This window comes from Portunus trituberculatus, chromosome 43 (genome assembly GCF_017591435.1).
Source record: "Portunus trituberculatus isolate SZX2019 chromosome 43, ASM1759143v1, whole genome shotgun sequence".
In the NCBI taxonomy this organism is placed as follows: domain Eukaryota; kingdom Metazoa; phylum Arthropoda; class Malacostraca; order Decapoda; family Portunidae; genus Portunus; species Portunus trituberculatus.
In genome coordinates, this window is record NC_059297.1 from 13,321,911 (window position 1) to 13,339,410 (window position 17,500).

The window sequence follows — 17,500 nt, forward strand, 5'->3', positions numbered from 1 at the left end:
AAATTGTTAAAATGGTCAGAGATAAAAAAAAAACTAACAGGATGGAAGTTGATTTTGTCTATTTCATGCTGTTTTTTTCCTCCACCTTTTAAATTTAACATTTTATGTAAGTACGGTGAACATTTATTTGCAATGACTGAAAGAGAAAAGAAAAGAAAAAAAAACACGAGAGACTATGATTAATTTCGTACATTCCCGTCTGGAGAACTACTTAAGTGACCAATACAAACATTAGTCAATTAAAAAGAAAATTACCTATAAATATGAAAGAAAGAAAATTGCCCATCATGTAAAGGGAAAATTGTATCGACGCGGGTGCCTGAGCTTGTGCATCGTCACTGGCTATTATTTCCGTGTTGCCGGCGCGTGCCATCCACTCCCTTCGTTACGTTCATAATGGTGACGTGGAATCCGCACCCTGCAGGTCCCTCTCCTCTCCTCTCCCATCCCTCCCCGCCTTGCCTCCGCCGGCATTCTCTTGGCGCCTGGCCACGGTAGAGACGAGAAACTGTAGTGGTGCATGTGTAGTGGGGAGACACGAGGGTCGATTACTCGCCTACCAAGACCTGGGTGTACTGGGTGTGTGGGGTGCACAGGCCAAGGAACCGTGGTGGGTACACTAGTGGTATAGTCACGGGTAGAGGTTGGTTAGTGTCCCTGAGGTTTCTTGTCACTGTGTTTTGCGTCTTCTCGCTGTCTTGGGTATGATCTGGTAGTCTATACTTACAAGGGGGTGAGAGAGGACGATTAGTATGTAGTAGAAGTAAGGGGTGTATTCTTAATCCCTTTCGTACCATGACGCATTTCCATACTCATTCTGTTTACTACTTGGTGATTTTATACTGCTTTAGAAACTCATGAGGGAGGATTGAAATAGTGAAGACTCTTGCCCATTAATTTTCTGACCTCCATAGACTCTTGCTAATGTCAGTAAGAATGGCCAAATGGTACACAGATGTCTTGGTAAAAATGTGTCCCGGTATTGAAGGGATTAGACACTGCTCTCTCACTAGTATTGTTTTCAAAGCCCACAGAGATAGTTAGTCGGGGTCTCTAAAACATCTTTGAAATCTACAGTAACTAATGAAAATCCCTTCGAAATCTACAGTGATTCCCTTGAACATAACTTCGAAATCTACAATACCTCTCATGAAAACGCCCTTGAATGAAAGCTTTTATATTCCCCACTACATGAATCCCGAAAACACGCTTGTATCACCAAATAATTTCCACTATACCATGTTAGAAGTAATTAAGACTGAGATGTTTAAGAACACCGACATGAGTGCAACCCTAACCTGGTACATTAATCTGCGTGTTTTCGTGGATGTTATGAGGTGAAACACGCTGTTAACACGCCCCGTGATAGCGAGGAACACACCGAGGCTCTCGATTCACTCACCACTCCTTACAAGATGCTTATGGGTGAGGGAAAACGCTTGGTGCGGTGGAAGTGACTGCTCGTACATTAATCTACTTGTTCTCGTGGATCTACTGAGGTAAAGAGCTTTGTTAACACGTCGTCGCTCTGATATATGATCGTATTCTCAAAACTGTGCTTCACCTCCACTATTTCAAAAAGACTTTATTTAAGTTTACACGAGTTATTTTTTAGTGTTTTTTTTTAATTCTAGTGGCAGAGTGACAAGATTTCTACTTTATTATCTGTAGAAACACACTTGAAAACCTCGCTAATCATAGCTGTGACCTTGCAAAAATAGTCGCGGTGAAAACGGGCCTATATACTCACCACTGGCTGGGTATAAATAAGGCAAGCATTAGTGGTGTGTTTAGAATATCTGCATTAGTATTTATTTGCGTGTATTGATATCAGATGGAAAATACACTAAAGACTTAAGTTTGATATAAAGTTTGATTTTAAAAGGAAATATATAAAGAAATAGGTTTGCAGAGTAGTGTTGTGTAGAGCTGGAAAAGACCGTCTTTATTTTTATCTTTTTAATCCCTTCACGGCTGGCTGATTTTCCCCAGGTATGCACCTAAAACCTTTCTCTCATTTCTTTATATACTGCCTTCATTAGCTTTCCAGGATGGGCAAGAAAGTTAACCTCCTATTTTCTTTTCTATTTCTATCCATGCAAACAATGAGCCAATAAAAACAAATGAAAAAAAAATCCGTTCTATCGCACCAAAGCAAAGTGGCTAGTGATTATCGTCAGTTGGGAAGGTAAGAGATGAAAAAAAAAAAGAACAGTTTGGACTACTTAACGTTGATTGGAGTAACAGTCTTCAGGGGTTTCGTTTTTCGTGGGTAGTGTACGTACAGAGGTAGAAATGTAGACAAACTTCTAGATAAGTTTATTGACTTCTTGCAAGCTTTATTACTACTTACTTATTTGCCACCTATTTATTTTCTAAAGAGCAAGATAATTTGTGGTAAACGGTTTACTCGTGTGTTCACTGATCTCTTGCGGCTTAGTTTTTTTTTTTTTTTATCTTTCTTTCTTTAAAGCTGTGATGAATTTTAATGCGTGGCATGTCTCGTAAGTCAGTTTTCCATGCTAATAAAACCCTGAGTAAGACCTCTCAGTAATGAGGTAAAAAGAACGAGAAATTGTAGCAATGTCTGGGTATCTTGATGATTGGTACGGCTGCCAAACTCACCTTCTAACTGATAATATGAGATAACGATTAGCGCCACTATCACACCGCAACCTGAACACAAGTGACAGTGGTTCGGGCGCCATGTCAGTTTTGTAATGTGGTGCGTGGCGTGGCGTGCCTTGAGGTATTACAACAATTACCAAATAATTCTTTAAATCTTTTAGTGCTATTACGCGTTTTCATATTCATTCTGCTTACTACAGCTTCAGAAACTTGTGTAGGGAATTGTGAAGGGTTGTGAAGCCTCTGGCCATTAATCTTCTGACCTCCATAAACCCTTCCTAATGTCAAAAAAATCGTCTAATGATATCCAGAACTCGTGGCAAACGTGCGTCCCAGCACTTAAAGCATTAAATCACTGAAAGCGTTAAATCCTGCTTAAATCCCAATACACTGAAAGCAGTCACGTCGAGAAGAAGAAACGTTTGAGACTATGGGCACAGTGTGTCAGCGGCCGCTTCCTCTGTCCTGCCTCGCTGTCACTGGCCTCAGCAAATGTCGCCTGTCTGCAGGTACTCAGGGACGCCACTCACCCTTTGTGTGCCATTCGTCTGGTGTCGTTCCCAGCGCGGCGGCTTTATAAAGTATAAACCCCAACTTTATAACTTCACGGAATAGCTGGAGGTGACGATTTTATTTTTATTTCCTTTCTTTTTCTTTTTTTCGATTGGAGATAGCAAGAATTTCGTTTTCTTTGTTTTGCTTTTGTTTAAGGTATTTCTGTAGGACTTTCCAAGGTCGTCTATTATTTAGACTATCAGTACTTATGTAGGACATTTTATGATCATGTATGTCTGTAGGAATTGTAGTATTTTTTAAGGATATTTAATGTTTGTTGGACGTTCCATTATCATTAACTATTTGTGAGTTTCATTTTAGTCTTCAATGTCTTCTGTAAACTATTTATGTCTTGAATAGCTCTGGCACTTGTTTTAGAAGGACTTTTCAGGGTCAAAAAATCCTTCCTCTTGTTTCGTAAAGTCGCTGACGTATGTAGGATTCTCTAAGGGTCATCGATGTTTGTAGAACTTTCTCGAGGGCTGCAGATGGACCTTATGACTTGTTTAGGATTTCGGCCTGTATTCTCAAACATTTCTGCGCTTCACCTCCAATATTTCAAAAGGCTTTATCTAGATTTACACAAGTCTTTTAAGGTGTTTTCAAGATTCTAGAGGCAGAGCGACAAGTTTTCTATATTGTTTAATGGAGAAACACTTGGAAACCCCGCTAATCATCTCTGTGGCCTTGGAAAATAGTTGTGGTGAGAGAGCAAAGCGTTTCTGAATACGGACCTTTCTTGCACGTTAGGTCTGCTGTTCTTGTCCATAAAGGCTAGCAGGACTATCGGCGCCATAGATGTGCGGTAAGAATCCTCCTGAGGGCAAGGATGTCTGTTGGACGGTTTCTTTAAACTAATGTGTGTGTAGAGCTTAGTTTCTCCTTTAACTTTGGCAGACCAGACAGACGCCTGGGAGGTACATGCTGTCCAGTCTTCCTTCCCTCTGGCTTGGAAATCTTAACGTGTGCCACTCTGCTGTTTAAACAAAAATATTTTATAGTGATAAACCAAAGAGGAAAACAAACGGCGTGTTCTTTATTGACAAGGTTTTTTTTTATGCAGTATACGTGATTTCATATTGTATTGATGTTAATAAATTAGTGATCATCTGTGCTGTGCTATTTACTACTACTACTACTACTACTACTACTACTACTGGTGCTGGTGTTTTTACTACTACCACTATTACTACTACTACTACTACTGGTGCTGGTGTTTTTACTACTACCACTACTACTACTACTACTACTGGTGCTGGTGTTTTTACTACTACTACTACTACTACTACTACTACTACTACTACTACTACTACTACAACAACAACAACAACAACAACAACAACAACAACAACAACAACAACAACAACAACAACAACAACAACAACAACAACAACAACAACAACAACAACAACAACAACAACTACTACTACTACTACTACTGTTCTTGTTATAGAATTTCGAAACTGCGAATATACGTGAGGCGAGTCCTGTACTTTGCCCTTTTGTCATTTCGTTCCAGGAATATTATGTTTGTGGGAGGAAAAAATAAGAGCAACAGGCAAAGCAAGTCGAGGTAGACCCTGTGATCTTTAATAATGCTATGTGTGTGTGTGTGTGTGTGTGTGTGGCAGTACAGTGTTACCATAGCGAGTGGTACAGCGATTACTGACTTCCACTGTAGCTACTGATAAAGAAAAGAATAGGAAGGAAAAACTTACTTTCATTCTCTTTTCTTTTTTTTTTTTTTTTTTTTTTTTTGCTGCCACTGCATGATTAAGTTATATAATTTTATTTGTATGTTTTTAAGTAAAACACACACACACACACACACACACACACACACACACACACACACACACACACACACACACACACACACACACACACACACACACACACACCAAAAAAAAAAAAAAAATAGTGACGTTTTTACATGGAAAAAAATCCGTCATAGTGTTAGTCCGCTTTGTGTGTGTGTGTGTGTGTGTGTGTGTGTGTGTGTGTGTGTGTGTGTGTGTGTGTAGGTTGGTAAGTGGGATGTGGTTAAGACTCTCTCTCTCTCTCTCTCTCTCTCTCTCTCTCTCTCTCTCTCTCTCTCTCTCTCTCTCTCTCTCTCTCTCTCTCTCTCTCTCTCTCTCTCATAAATAGCCTCATGAGGAGCGTAAAGTCTGTTGTGGCCTTTATATGCAACCACTGTAACGTTTTGCTGTCCTTTCCTGTTCTCTCTCTCTCTCTCTCTCTCTCTCTCTCTCTCTCTCTCTCTCTCTCTCTCTCTCTCTCTCTCTCTCTCATGCTTTATCGTGGCAATTTTCCTCCTCGTCATAGTAATACAGAAGTGGCCCCTCACTATAATCTTTTCCTTTTTTACCCACCTCGTTTTCTGTTCCCTCTTTGTAAACCAGTGTAGCTTCCAGGAACTGTGCGGCATTCCTCTGCCATCATACTTATTGTGACGGTAACTTGAAACGCAAAAAAAAAAAAAAAAAAAAAAAAAAACAGTAAAACACAAAAACGTGTCTCTTAAGTTTTAAAGATTTGAGGTTTTCACACAGAGAGAGAGAGAGAGAGAGAGAGAGAGAGAGAGAGAGAGAGAGAGAGAGAGCGTTGTTGTTGTTTGTCGTTCTGTAAGAGGAAATCTGATAAAGGACATCAGATAAAAGAAAAAGAAATAAAGGTCCAGTAAAGACACCACAGACAACAACGTAAGGAAGTCCATCACCACTAAATCCAGTCTTCAATGATCGCACTTGCTATTTTTACTGCAGCTGTGGCGTGTGTGGTGATTGATACATCAGTACGTATGTGTGTATTATTTATTGTGTATCACGTACCCACACTTTCACTATACTTGCCTGGCGTGTGTGTGTGTGTGTGTGTGTGTGTGTGTGTGTGTGTGTGTGTGTGTGTGTGTGTGTGTGTGGTTAGTCGGTAAACTGTGCTGATGATTAAAGCTTTTACTCAGAAATCGCGTTTTTATCAGCTGTGTTAGTGTTTTTATGTGTTTTGATAGTGTTTGTGTGAAAGTACTCTGGGAAGGTTACTGCCATGTTGGTTAGTGCTTTGTGTTTATTATTATTATTATTATTATTATTATTATTATTATTATTATTATTATTATTATTATTATTCTTAAGTGCAAATTCTTAAGTGCAACACTTAAGGGTTACACACACACACACACACACACACACACACACACACACACACACACACACACACACACACACACACACACACACACACACACACACGGCCCAGTTAGAGCGCTGGCTTCACAAGCCAGAGGACCGGGGTTCGATTCCCCGGCCGGGTGGAGATATTTGGGTGTGTCTCCTTTCACGTGTAGCCCCTGTTCACCTAGCAGTGAGTAGGTACGGGATGTAAATCGAGGAGTTGTGACCTTGTTGTCCCGGTGTGTGGTGTGTGCCTGGTCTCAGGCCTATCCGAAGATCGGAAATAATGAGCTCTGAGCTCTTTCCGTAGGGTAACGTCTGGCTGTCTCGTCAGAGACTGCAGCAGATCAAACAGTGAATCACACACACACACACACACACACACACACACACACACACACACACACACACACACACACACACACACACACACACACAAAACTGCACTTCCCTCCACATCCATGTATTCATCATCGTTTTCTTGTCCATCAACTTTCCCTTTACTTAAAAACACAGTAATGATGGGACAAGCACAATCTCTAGTAACGTCCTTTTTTCTCCTTTGGTGTACCAGGCGAATGCTCAGTCATTAGCCTGACAAATGAACTAGAATGACGTCACAGTTCTTGTATATACCAGTCAGTAGCATCATATGTCTAATTAACACACACACACACACACACACACACACACACACACACACACACACACACACACACACACACACACACACACACACACACATTGCATTCCCTTATGAAACTTATTGTTCATCGTTGTCACTGACTTAATACGCAACCTAAATTCTTCTTCGTTTATCACCTGCACCTTATCTTAATTAATTCGGATCACACCTGGCTTTCCCACTTGAATCTTTATTGGTATTCTCAGTCACTTGCTGTTTATTCACTCATACGTGCCTTAAACTTGGACTATTGGGGCTGGTTGTGTTCTGGTGGTGTGATGTGACGCCGCTTAGTCACACAACCACTCCCTCTTGTAATCTGGATAAGGTAAGAGATTATGAGTTTGAGTTTGATCTGTTTGGCTTTTAAGAGTATTAAGATTTGTTCTTTTATAGTGACAGGTAAATGGAATAGTCTCACTAGTCAGGATATTGGTGTTCTATCAATAAGGAGGTTTAATAGAATATACAGACTTATGGGTGGTGATGATGCAAGGAAATAAGTATGAGTATGTTTTATACATGATGATGGCTTCCTGCACCATCTCTTACTTCGTACTTTAGTAATGCTACCTACTTGAACGCTCAATGTCTGTTAAATAACGTCACTAAGTTCTTAAGTAACAACTAAGCTATTTTTCTCTTCAGTGACTCTATCCTCTTAAGTAGTAAAGCTTTTTTTCTTTCTTACGTTAGCCTCATTTTTTTTTTAAAGATACGAGTATTCTAACATCACAGGCAAAACAGAATCCATAGGTAGTTGTCGCTTTCATCCTAATCTGGTAACACTTGTTTGAATTTGCATACTTCCGCGTGATTATACTCAACACACACACACACACACACACACACACACACACACACACACACACACACACACACACACACACACACACACACACACACACACACACACACTTGGTATTTAAGTAGTATCTGGTGGTCACATATATATATATATATATATATATATATATATATATATATATATATATATATATATATATATATAGTGATGATCATTAAGATGCTATACTCTTACACCGGCATGTGTTAGGTGGTGGTGGTGGTGGTGGTAACAATAGTAAGAGATTAAAGCAAAATTAAAAGCAATAAGCCATTAGATATTTTTTACTTTACTGTTCTGTTTCACTTTAGAGAAGAACTAACTATGGTGTGTGATGAGAGAGAGAGAGAGAGAGAGAGAGAGAGAGAGAGAGAGAGAGAGAATATGTTTCCTTTACTGTCATACTCCTTAGTGATGTTTCCTTCCCAGGATTTTGGTTCTCCCCGTCTCTCTCTCTCTCTCTCTCTCTCTCTCTCTCTCTCTCTCTCTCTCTCTCTCTCTCTCTCTCTCTCTCTGAGCAAAGCGAGTGTTAGGGCGAGTGGTCATGGTATGTGTTTGGATTAATGGTACTGTTACGGGGCACTTGAGGCGAGACCATCATCCGTCCATTAAGGATCATTATAACGTGTTGGAGTGGAGGATGTGGTGCAGGAGTGGCCGTCATGGAGAAGAAGACAGGATGTGTTCGTTGGATAGGGTGATAACCATGCATTACAAGCTTCATAGCCAGATGTGACAAAACGTGAAAATCTTGATAATCCGACGGGACAAATCGTGACAATCTTGATAGTGAGACGTGACAAGATAAGTTTTAGTGACCTAGTAATGGTAGTGTGCAGGAGTGGAGGCATAAGAAATAGATATTCGAATGCTGTTTATGTATATAGAAAGTCCTTTAATTTAGACAGTCTGTTTAGTTCTTCCCTTCAGAGTCTGGCACCTCTGTGAGTATTTTTTCTATCCATTTGGTTAACGTAGCCTCTTATAACACGAAAATACGATACGTGAGAGAGATAACGTGCTAAATTCAACAGGGCAAGGAAGTAAATAGGTTAACTCTGTTGTGAAAGAGAGTATTATTGATATATACTGACATTAATGAGAACTAACGTACTATACTAGCAGCAGAAGAAAGGAATTAACTCTGCTCTGCTGTATAATACCTCAGAGGTACATACATGTGATGGCACCTTCCCGTAGTGCAGCGGCAGCAGGTGTTCAGCTGTTCATCACGCGTCTGCAGGCCTGAGGCAACACTGGGGGCGCTGGCTGGTAGTGTTTGCCTTACTGTAGTACCTCCACCGAGGATGTTGACCCTTCGTGCTGCCTTGCCTGTAGCTCACCCTCCCCAGGAGACCCAGATCCCATACCGTATGACTCTGCTTAGGTCTCAGGTACTGCGTGGGGGACTCAACAGGTGTTACGCAGGTGATAGATCGCTTCTCACCCTTTGCCTCGCGTGTTCATTGCCCGAGGAGGTTCAGATGCCGCCGTGTGTTGGATGGAGTGAGAAAAGCCTCAAGGAGCGAGCGAGAGTTTAGTGGTGGAAAGCTTGCTGTGACTCCTTCCAGTGTTGTCAAGTGGAGAGGTGTGGAGTGGAGAGGAGGGCAATGAGTGTTGTGCAAAGTGCTCGTATTGATTCAACACCGCATCAAGGGATAGAACAATACTTGGGCGGTGGTATTGGTGGTGGTGGTGGTGGTGTGATGATGATCCTTATTTGATTGAATTAAGTATTTTTTTTCCTCTCACTACGTATAAATTGGAGTGTATGTCGCCACTTTTTTGAAAACACACACACACACACACACACACACACACACACACACACACACACACACACACACACACACACACACACACACACTTTGAAACTTCTAAACACCAACACAGACCTTCCAATCGTGGTGAAATGTGTGTAGCGAGAGAGAGAGAGAGAGAGAGAGAGAGAGAGAGAGAGAGAGAGAGAGAGAGAGAGAGAGAGAGAGAGAGAGCAGTGATGTGGAGTGTACACAGAAAAGGATTGAGTGTAGGAGTGAAGTGGACGGATGGCAAGAGAACATCAACACCATAACAGCTGTGCACCGTTACCAGATCCACCTTCCTTACCATTTCTGCCTTTATAACTTCCTTCTTTATCGCCGCGGCCATAAATAGGGGAAATACGTAGAAAATACATAGAAAGTCGATAAACCAAGTCAACTGGAAAAATAAATGGATGTGAAAAGAGAAGAGTATAAAGAGAGAAGGAGAATTGGAAGGAGGAAGAGAGGAGAGTGACTTAGAAAGGGGAAGAAAAGAAGGGGATAGGAAAAGTAAATGGAAGAAGGCTGAATGAAAAAGAAGAGAAGGAGAAAGAAGGAGTAAAAAAAAGGAAGATAAAAAGTAGTGGAAAGGGAGAAAAGGAGAGTAAAGAAGAAAAAGGGAAGAAAAGAGGAGAGGAAAAGGGGGAAGAGGAGAGTAAGGAAGAGGAAAATAAGGAAGAGAGATACAACTAGAGGAAAGAGAAAAGAGGAGGGGAAAATAACGGAAAGGAATACAAGTAGAAGAAAGAAAAGAAGAGATTAAGGAAGAGGAAGGGAAGAAGAGGGAAGAGGGACGGGGGTAAGTGTGTTGACCAAGGTGTATTGGCAGTGTATCCACGGGAGGGAGTCAGTCAGCAGGTGTTCACGTAAGCGCAGGTGTTCCTCAAAAGATGTAAAGTGCTTCGTGGTTAGCTATGGACTTGATTAGCTCAGTTTTGGTATAACATTTCTCTGCATTTTTTTTTTTTTTTTTTTTTAGTTTTGTTTTGTTTTTTGTCTTGTCTAAAATCTTCTTCTTCTTCTTCTTCTTCTTCTTCTTCTTCTTCTTCTTCTTCTTCTTCTTCTTCTTCTTCTTCTTCTTCTTCTTCTTCTTCTTCTTCTTCTTCTTCTCTTCTTCTTCTTCTTCTTCTTCTTCTTCTTCTTCTTCTTCTTCTTCTTCTTCTTCTTCTTCTTCTTCTTCTTCTTCTTCTTCTTCTTCTTCTTCTTCTTCTTCTTCTTCTTCTTCTTCTTCTTCTTCTTCTTCTTCTTCTTCTTCTTCTTCTTCTTCTTCTTCTTCTTCTTCTTCTTCTTCTTCTTCTTCTTCTTCTTCTTCTTCTTCTTCTTCTTCTTCTTCTTCTTCTTCTTCTTCTTCTTCTTCTTCTTCTTCTTCTTCTTCTTCTTCTTCTTCTTCTTCTTCTTCTTCTTCTTCTTCTTCTTCTTCTTCTTCTTCTTCTTCTTCTTCTTCTTCTTCTCCTATCACACTCTACCATCCAACATCGTCACTCCAGCCGCTTCTTTTCATTGCATTACAAGACACAACCAAAACATCCCTATTTGTTTACTATCCGTAAAGAAAAGCCAGCAGCGTGAGAGCGTTCCCTTTCCTCGCTTCCCCGTGGCGCCTCTTACAGACACTCACTTATGCTATGACGGCCGTATTCATGAAAGCCTCCCCCTCTCACTACGACAATTTTCCAAGGCCACAGAGACGACTAGCTGGGTTTTCAAGACAGTTTCTTCTCTTAATATACTAGAAATCTTGGCAGTCTTATCACCAGAGCCTTAAAAATACTCTTAAAAACACGAGTATCTTCAACTGGAGCCTTTGGAAAGTAGTGATGGTGAGAGACCAAAGCGTTTCAGAATACTGGGCATATTTTGAAACGCTTCGCTCTCGAACGGCGAACATTTTCAAGGGCTACAGAGACGATCAGCCGAGTTGTAAAGGTAATGTGTCGTGTTAGTAATGCAGAAATGCTTGTTAACATGATGCTAGAATTATAGAAACATTCTTAAAGTCCGTGTCACTTCAACTAGAATCCTTTTGAAAATAGTGTAGGTGAGACGCAGAGAAGTGCTTGAATATGTGTCTCAGACATATATTCTCAAACAGTTCTGTGCCTCACCTCCAGTATTTCTAAAGGCTTTATCTAAATTTACACGAGTTTCTTAAGGTGTTTTTCCCTTCCTAGTGTCAGAGTGAAAAGAGCAAAGCGTTTCTGAATACGGACCTCAGCCTTGAGCGCCGGCGGCAGGAACAAGGAAGGGTGATAAAGAGGGAAGGGGGATGAAAAAGTGGCAAGAAAATAGCTCGTTCAGTGGAAGGAAATATTGGTACTCTCCGCCCACCACTTTGCCTTCACTTCCAATTTCCTCTCTTCCTCCTCCATCCTCCTCCTTCACTCTCTCTCTCTCTCTCTCTCTCTCTCTCTCTCTCTCTCTCTCTCTCTCTCTCTCTCTCTCTCTCTCTCTCTCTCTCTCTCTCTCTCTCTCTCTCTCCTTCGCTCTTTCTCTCTACCTATTCTCAGTTTTTATTTTTGTTATCCGTTTTTCTAACCTCCTCCTCCTCCTCCTCCTCCTCCTCCTCCTCCTCCTCCTCCTCCTCCTCCTCCTCCTCCTCCTCCTCCTCCTCCTCCTCCTCCTCCTCCTCCTCCTCCTCCTCCTCCTCCTCCTCCTCCTAGCGTGTTGGCCTTTCTCATTTCCCTCATCGCCCGCTTATTTCCTTCCACTCTCGCACGAGTATACACTGTGAAAGAGAGAGAGAGAGAGAGAGAGAGAGAGAGAGAGAGAGAGAGAGAGGACACATTCTTAATCTGGCGACTTTCCAGTTCTTGACTTGTAAGGATTTTTTTTATACAGAGAGAGAGAGAGAGAGAGAGAGAGAGAGAGAGAGAGAGAGAGAGAGAGAGAGAGAGGATGGTATATTTAAAAGATAGCTTTATAATTTGGGGGTTAAATGCAGCTGACTTATTATATTTATGTGGCGAGGAAGTGTTCTATTTTATATCCTTTATTCTCTCTCTCTCTCTCTCTCTCTCTCTCTCTCTCTCTCTCTCTCTCTCTCTCTCTCTCTCTCTCTCTCTCTCCAAATTGTTGTATTCTCATTGTATTATAGTTTTGTGTTATTGTAAACTAATAACCTCACAACTGTAACTCCTTCAGCACCATGACGCGTTTCCATATTCATTCTGGTTACTATTTGGTAATTTTGTACAGCTTCAGAAACTTATATGGAGGATTAAAATAGTGAAGACTCTCTCTGGCCATTAATCTTCGGACCTCTGTAGACTTTTCCTAATGTAAATAAAATCGTGGAATCACACCCAAGACTCGTGGTAAAAATTCATCCCAGAACTGAAGGGGTTCATCACTCTCAAATACCCATAGCTCACAATTCCGGAGATTTATTGCTGCGGGATAAATGTAACTCTACATAAGCTCTTTAACTAGTAGTGACAGTATTTTTTACACGTGAGTGAGGTCGTAGAAAGTAGGGCGGGAAAGGCTGCTTGAAATTGCCGGAACAAGTTTTAAAATAGTAAGTTCTGAATGGCTTGGGTAAATTTAGGGCCGTATTCAGAAACACTTTGCTCTCTTACTACAAGCATTTTCCAGTTAATAGTGTAGAAATTTGTCACTGTCTGTATAACCGTAAAAAAAACTCCTTAGAAAACTAGTGTAAATTTAAATAAAACCTATTGAAATAATGGTGGAGAAGCACAGAAAAGTTTGAGAATACGAGCTTTAGTTAAGTGGAACACCCGACTGATCATTTACGTGGCTTTCTAAATATTATAGTCTTTATGAGGGAACAAAGCATTTCAGAATAGGAACCTCCAGACGTTTTTATTGGGAAGTTCGCTCACTCTTGCCCGTGAGAAAGGAGTCTGTGCTCGCTCCTTATTCTTGTGTCTCGCCACATATTTTCACCTCTAGCGTCATTATTATTACCCTCATTAATTCTGTCTGCCACGCCTTGCCTCTTTCAACCCCACGTGAATCTCTCTCTCTCTCTCTCTCTCTCTCTCTCTCTCTCTCTCTCTCTCTCTCTCTCTCTCTCTCTCTCTCTCTCTCTCTCTCTCTCTCTCTCTCTCTCTCTCTCTCTCTCTCTCTTCCAATACTCCTTCATCACCATTTCACGTGTTACAGCAGAGAAGTACTCCCACACACATCCACTCACAGAACTCAGGGGACCGACGAACAACACAGCGTATTTTCCCGTTTGTTCCGCTCCACGTGACGTGACAATGTGGGTGCCGCGTGTCCTGCTGAGAGCCTTACCGCCACTCCTTCCATCTGTCCATTACTTGCCACCTCGCTCATGCAAACACACTCCATGATATGCACCTGAACTGGCCTGCCTCGCGTGATGAGTGCCTGGGTGACTGACTGCCCGGCTGGCGCGGCACTACATGACTGGTCACTTAACAGTTTTAATGGAGTTGTATTGTATATTACGAGTTGATATAGTAGTTGTTGTAAGAGGAAGAAGGGGAAGAGATGGAGTACAGGGGTTACTGACTGTCCGGCTGACGCTACTCTGAGTTACTGATCGTTTCGAGTTATCATGGCAATAGTCTCATGAGTAGTTACGGAAGTATATAGTAGTGGTAGTAGTAAGAGGAGGAATATAGGAAGAGCCTGTTTTTTTATTACTATTCTACATTTGTTTTCATAAGTTAGAGTTTCGTATTACAAACTGCAGTTGTGAGAGACAAATAGTGAATTGCTATTTCTGTTGCTGTTGGGCATTAGTAGTAGTAGTAGTAGTAGTAGTAGTAGTAGTAGTAGTATGAGAAGTAATAGCTGTAAAGTTTGATGGCATAGTAGCAGCAGCAGTAATAGTGACACTGATACACGTGACAGCAGCGAGTATAGAATATAATTACAATAACTGTACGACGTAATTATAGTCTGAGTATCCATGGCCTTCATTATTGTGCCTCTCACCTCGCAGCACGTGACAGTAGAATGTGGGTGTTAGACAGATGACAATGGAGTGAAGAGAGAGAGAGAGAGGAGAAGAGAAGATAGGAGAGAAACAGAGACAAAGACACAGAGCAATAGAAGATGGAAGGGTCAAAAGAAAGGAGGAGGAGGGAGAAAGAAGGAACGAATAACGGAAGAGACAAGTCACGCGCATGTTGAAGAGAAAAAAAGAGGAGGGGGAATGGTGAGAGAAAAGAGGGGAGAGGGGTGGTGGAGGCCACTAAGAACTGTTTACTGAGGACAAAATGGACTGTTCTCGTAATAATCTGCAACACTTTCCTAACCCGTGACACGTGCCGCTGTGAGGGGGAACGCCGGGCCAGAGAGCAAGGGGAGGGAAGTGGCTGCCGGTGAGAGAGAGAGAGAGAGAGAGAGAGAGAGAGAGAGAGAGAGAGAGAGAGAGAGAGAGAGAGAGAGAGAGAGTGAGAGAAGCATGGTATTTGTTGGCAATATAACCTTAAAACTTCGCTGTGCAGTTTTCGGAGAGAGAGAGAGAGAGAGAGAGAGAGAGAGAGAGAGAGAGAGAGAGAGAGAGAAGGGAAGGGAAGGGAAGGGAAGGGAGGACAACTCATTGATTATAGAACTGTTAAGGGTTCCCCACATGTTTTAGCTGAGTGGGTGAGTTTAATCTTGTCCATTCATTACATCGTGTTCTGTGTCACGGTGATCGCTGCTCCTGACACACCAGCCTGTCTGCCATTGTGGTCTGTGTGTGTGTGTGTGTGTGTGTGTGTGTGTGTGTGTGTGTGTGTGTGTGTGTGTGTGTGTGTGGATGAATGTGTGCGTGGGTGTGGCGGAGGGGGTAGGGCTTGGAAGGATGGCTGTTGTAATATGATGAGTAGTGAGTGCTCTTACACACACACACACACACACACACACACACACACACACACACACACACACTTTATCCCTAAAAATTGAGACAAACAGACAGACGGTAACGGGAGAAAATACAGATATTACGAAACTTGGTCTTCAGCTAATGTACGCAGCTCGCTAAACTACCAACACGGCTTTGTATCTTACGAGAGTTCAAGATTTATGATACAGCAAGAACAGAAAAAGAAAGAAAAGGATCAGTGAATTAGTGGCACCAGTGTTTTGAGTATATTACCAAGGCACTTAACCCACCCTGGCTCTCTTCCTTGACTCATTGTTGTTTTTCGGTGGTGGTGGTGGTGGTGGTGGTGGTAATAGGGCGGAGCAGGACTCTGGCCACTTATGCAGTAATTATTCATTATGGAAGAAGGAAGGAAGGTCTCCGTTCAATACGCGCTCACTCTATCACTTCTTTGCTGCTCTGTGTTACTCCACGCGCGTATGTGAGGAATGAATTAGTATACCATCAATGGCACTATGGTTTATGCATGTGTGCGACACACACACACACACACACACACACACACACACACACACACACACACACACACACACACACACACACACACACACACACACACGGCCCGGTAGCTCAGTGGTTAGAGCGCTGGCTTCACAAGCCAGAGGACCGGGGTTCGATTCCCCGGCCGGGTGGAGATATTTGGGTGTGTCTCCTTTCACGTGTAGCCCCTGTTCACCTAGCAGTGAGTAGGTACGGGATGTAAATCGAGGAGTTGTGACCTTGTTGTCCCGGTGTGTGTTGTGTGCCTGGTCTCAGACCTATCCCAAGATCGGAAATAATGAGCTCTGAGCTCGTTCCGTAGGGTAACGTCTGGCTGTCTCGTCATAGACTGCAGCAGATCAAACAGTGAAAACAGTGAATTACACACACACACACACACACACACACACACACACACACACACACACAGCTTTGTTATCAACCGGCATCGAATTCTTATTGCAACAAGGAACAGTACTCGTGTAAATAGCTGTGGAAAGCTATGTGAGGCGTGTACAGAGTGAGTGAGGCCAGCTAGTGTGGTGAGTGTGGGCGGGATGCACTGCTGTCTCCGCTGTTGAGGCTGCACCGCCGTGGCTGTTGGTTGTTGGTGTGTGTGCCGCCTCCCGTGTCGGAAGGAGATGGGGAAGTGGTCTTTGGATTCGGGTTGTGCCATTAAGAATTTAAAAGTATTGATTGGCATGGCGTGTGTGTGTGTGCGTGTGACATGCATTTGAATTGAGGAGGAAGTGTGTTGGCCTGAGTGTTGCTGAGTGCTGGCGGTGAGTGGATGGAGGAGTGTGGGCGTTTAGGTAAGTGTGTGGGTCGAGGTGGCGTTCATAGGTGGCGGGCAGCGGCTACACCTGCGCCCCCCAGTCCACTTGTAGCATTACTGCCCAGTTCCGTCTGGCCGCGCCTGCCACCCGGAGCCCTTGGCCGACGCCTCGCCGCGGTGTCGCCTCATCTAAGGACTTGTACTCGTGTGACAGAGTCATGGCGAGGCAGGGCTCTGTCACCGTGCCTCCCACGCCACGAAGGACGCCCCAAGCAGCAGTGGGGTGAGGGTCGGGGTAGCGTGGCGTGGGCTCGAGTCGAGCGACTCTGACCTGTGCCGCCGTCGTCCACATATTGTTTACACGTTGCCAGGCAACACGAGACGCTCCCGTGCGGGCTGGGTGTAGCGGCATACGGCCCGTCACTTGCACACCTGTCACACGTGTACCGCCCACTTTACGCCCACCTGCCGCCTGCCTGACGGCGTCGTGTGTATGTCCGCTGGCGAGGGTGGGTGTGTGCGTGTGTGTGGTGGTGGTGGTGAGCGAGGCTGACACATCCTTCTCGCTACAGCACGTGGTGTGGGCAGTTGTTCTCGCGCTGACAGTCACCTGTCCCAGGACAGAGGCCAGCCTGGCCCCAGTGTCCTGCCTCCTGAGTCAGCAAGTGGCCCGCCCAGGGAGG

The 17,500-nt window shown here is 43.1% G+C and overlaps 1 protein-coding gene across 3 annotated transcripts in view; it reads left to right on the top strand.

The window, feature by feature from the left end:
* Positions 1–17,500, top strand: part of LOC123517902 (forkhead box protein O1-like) — a 74,126-nt gene that overhangs the window by 16,029 nt on the left and 40,597 nt on the right. The gene's annotated exons all lie outside the window — the stretch shown is intronic.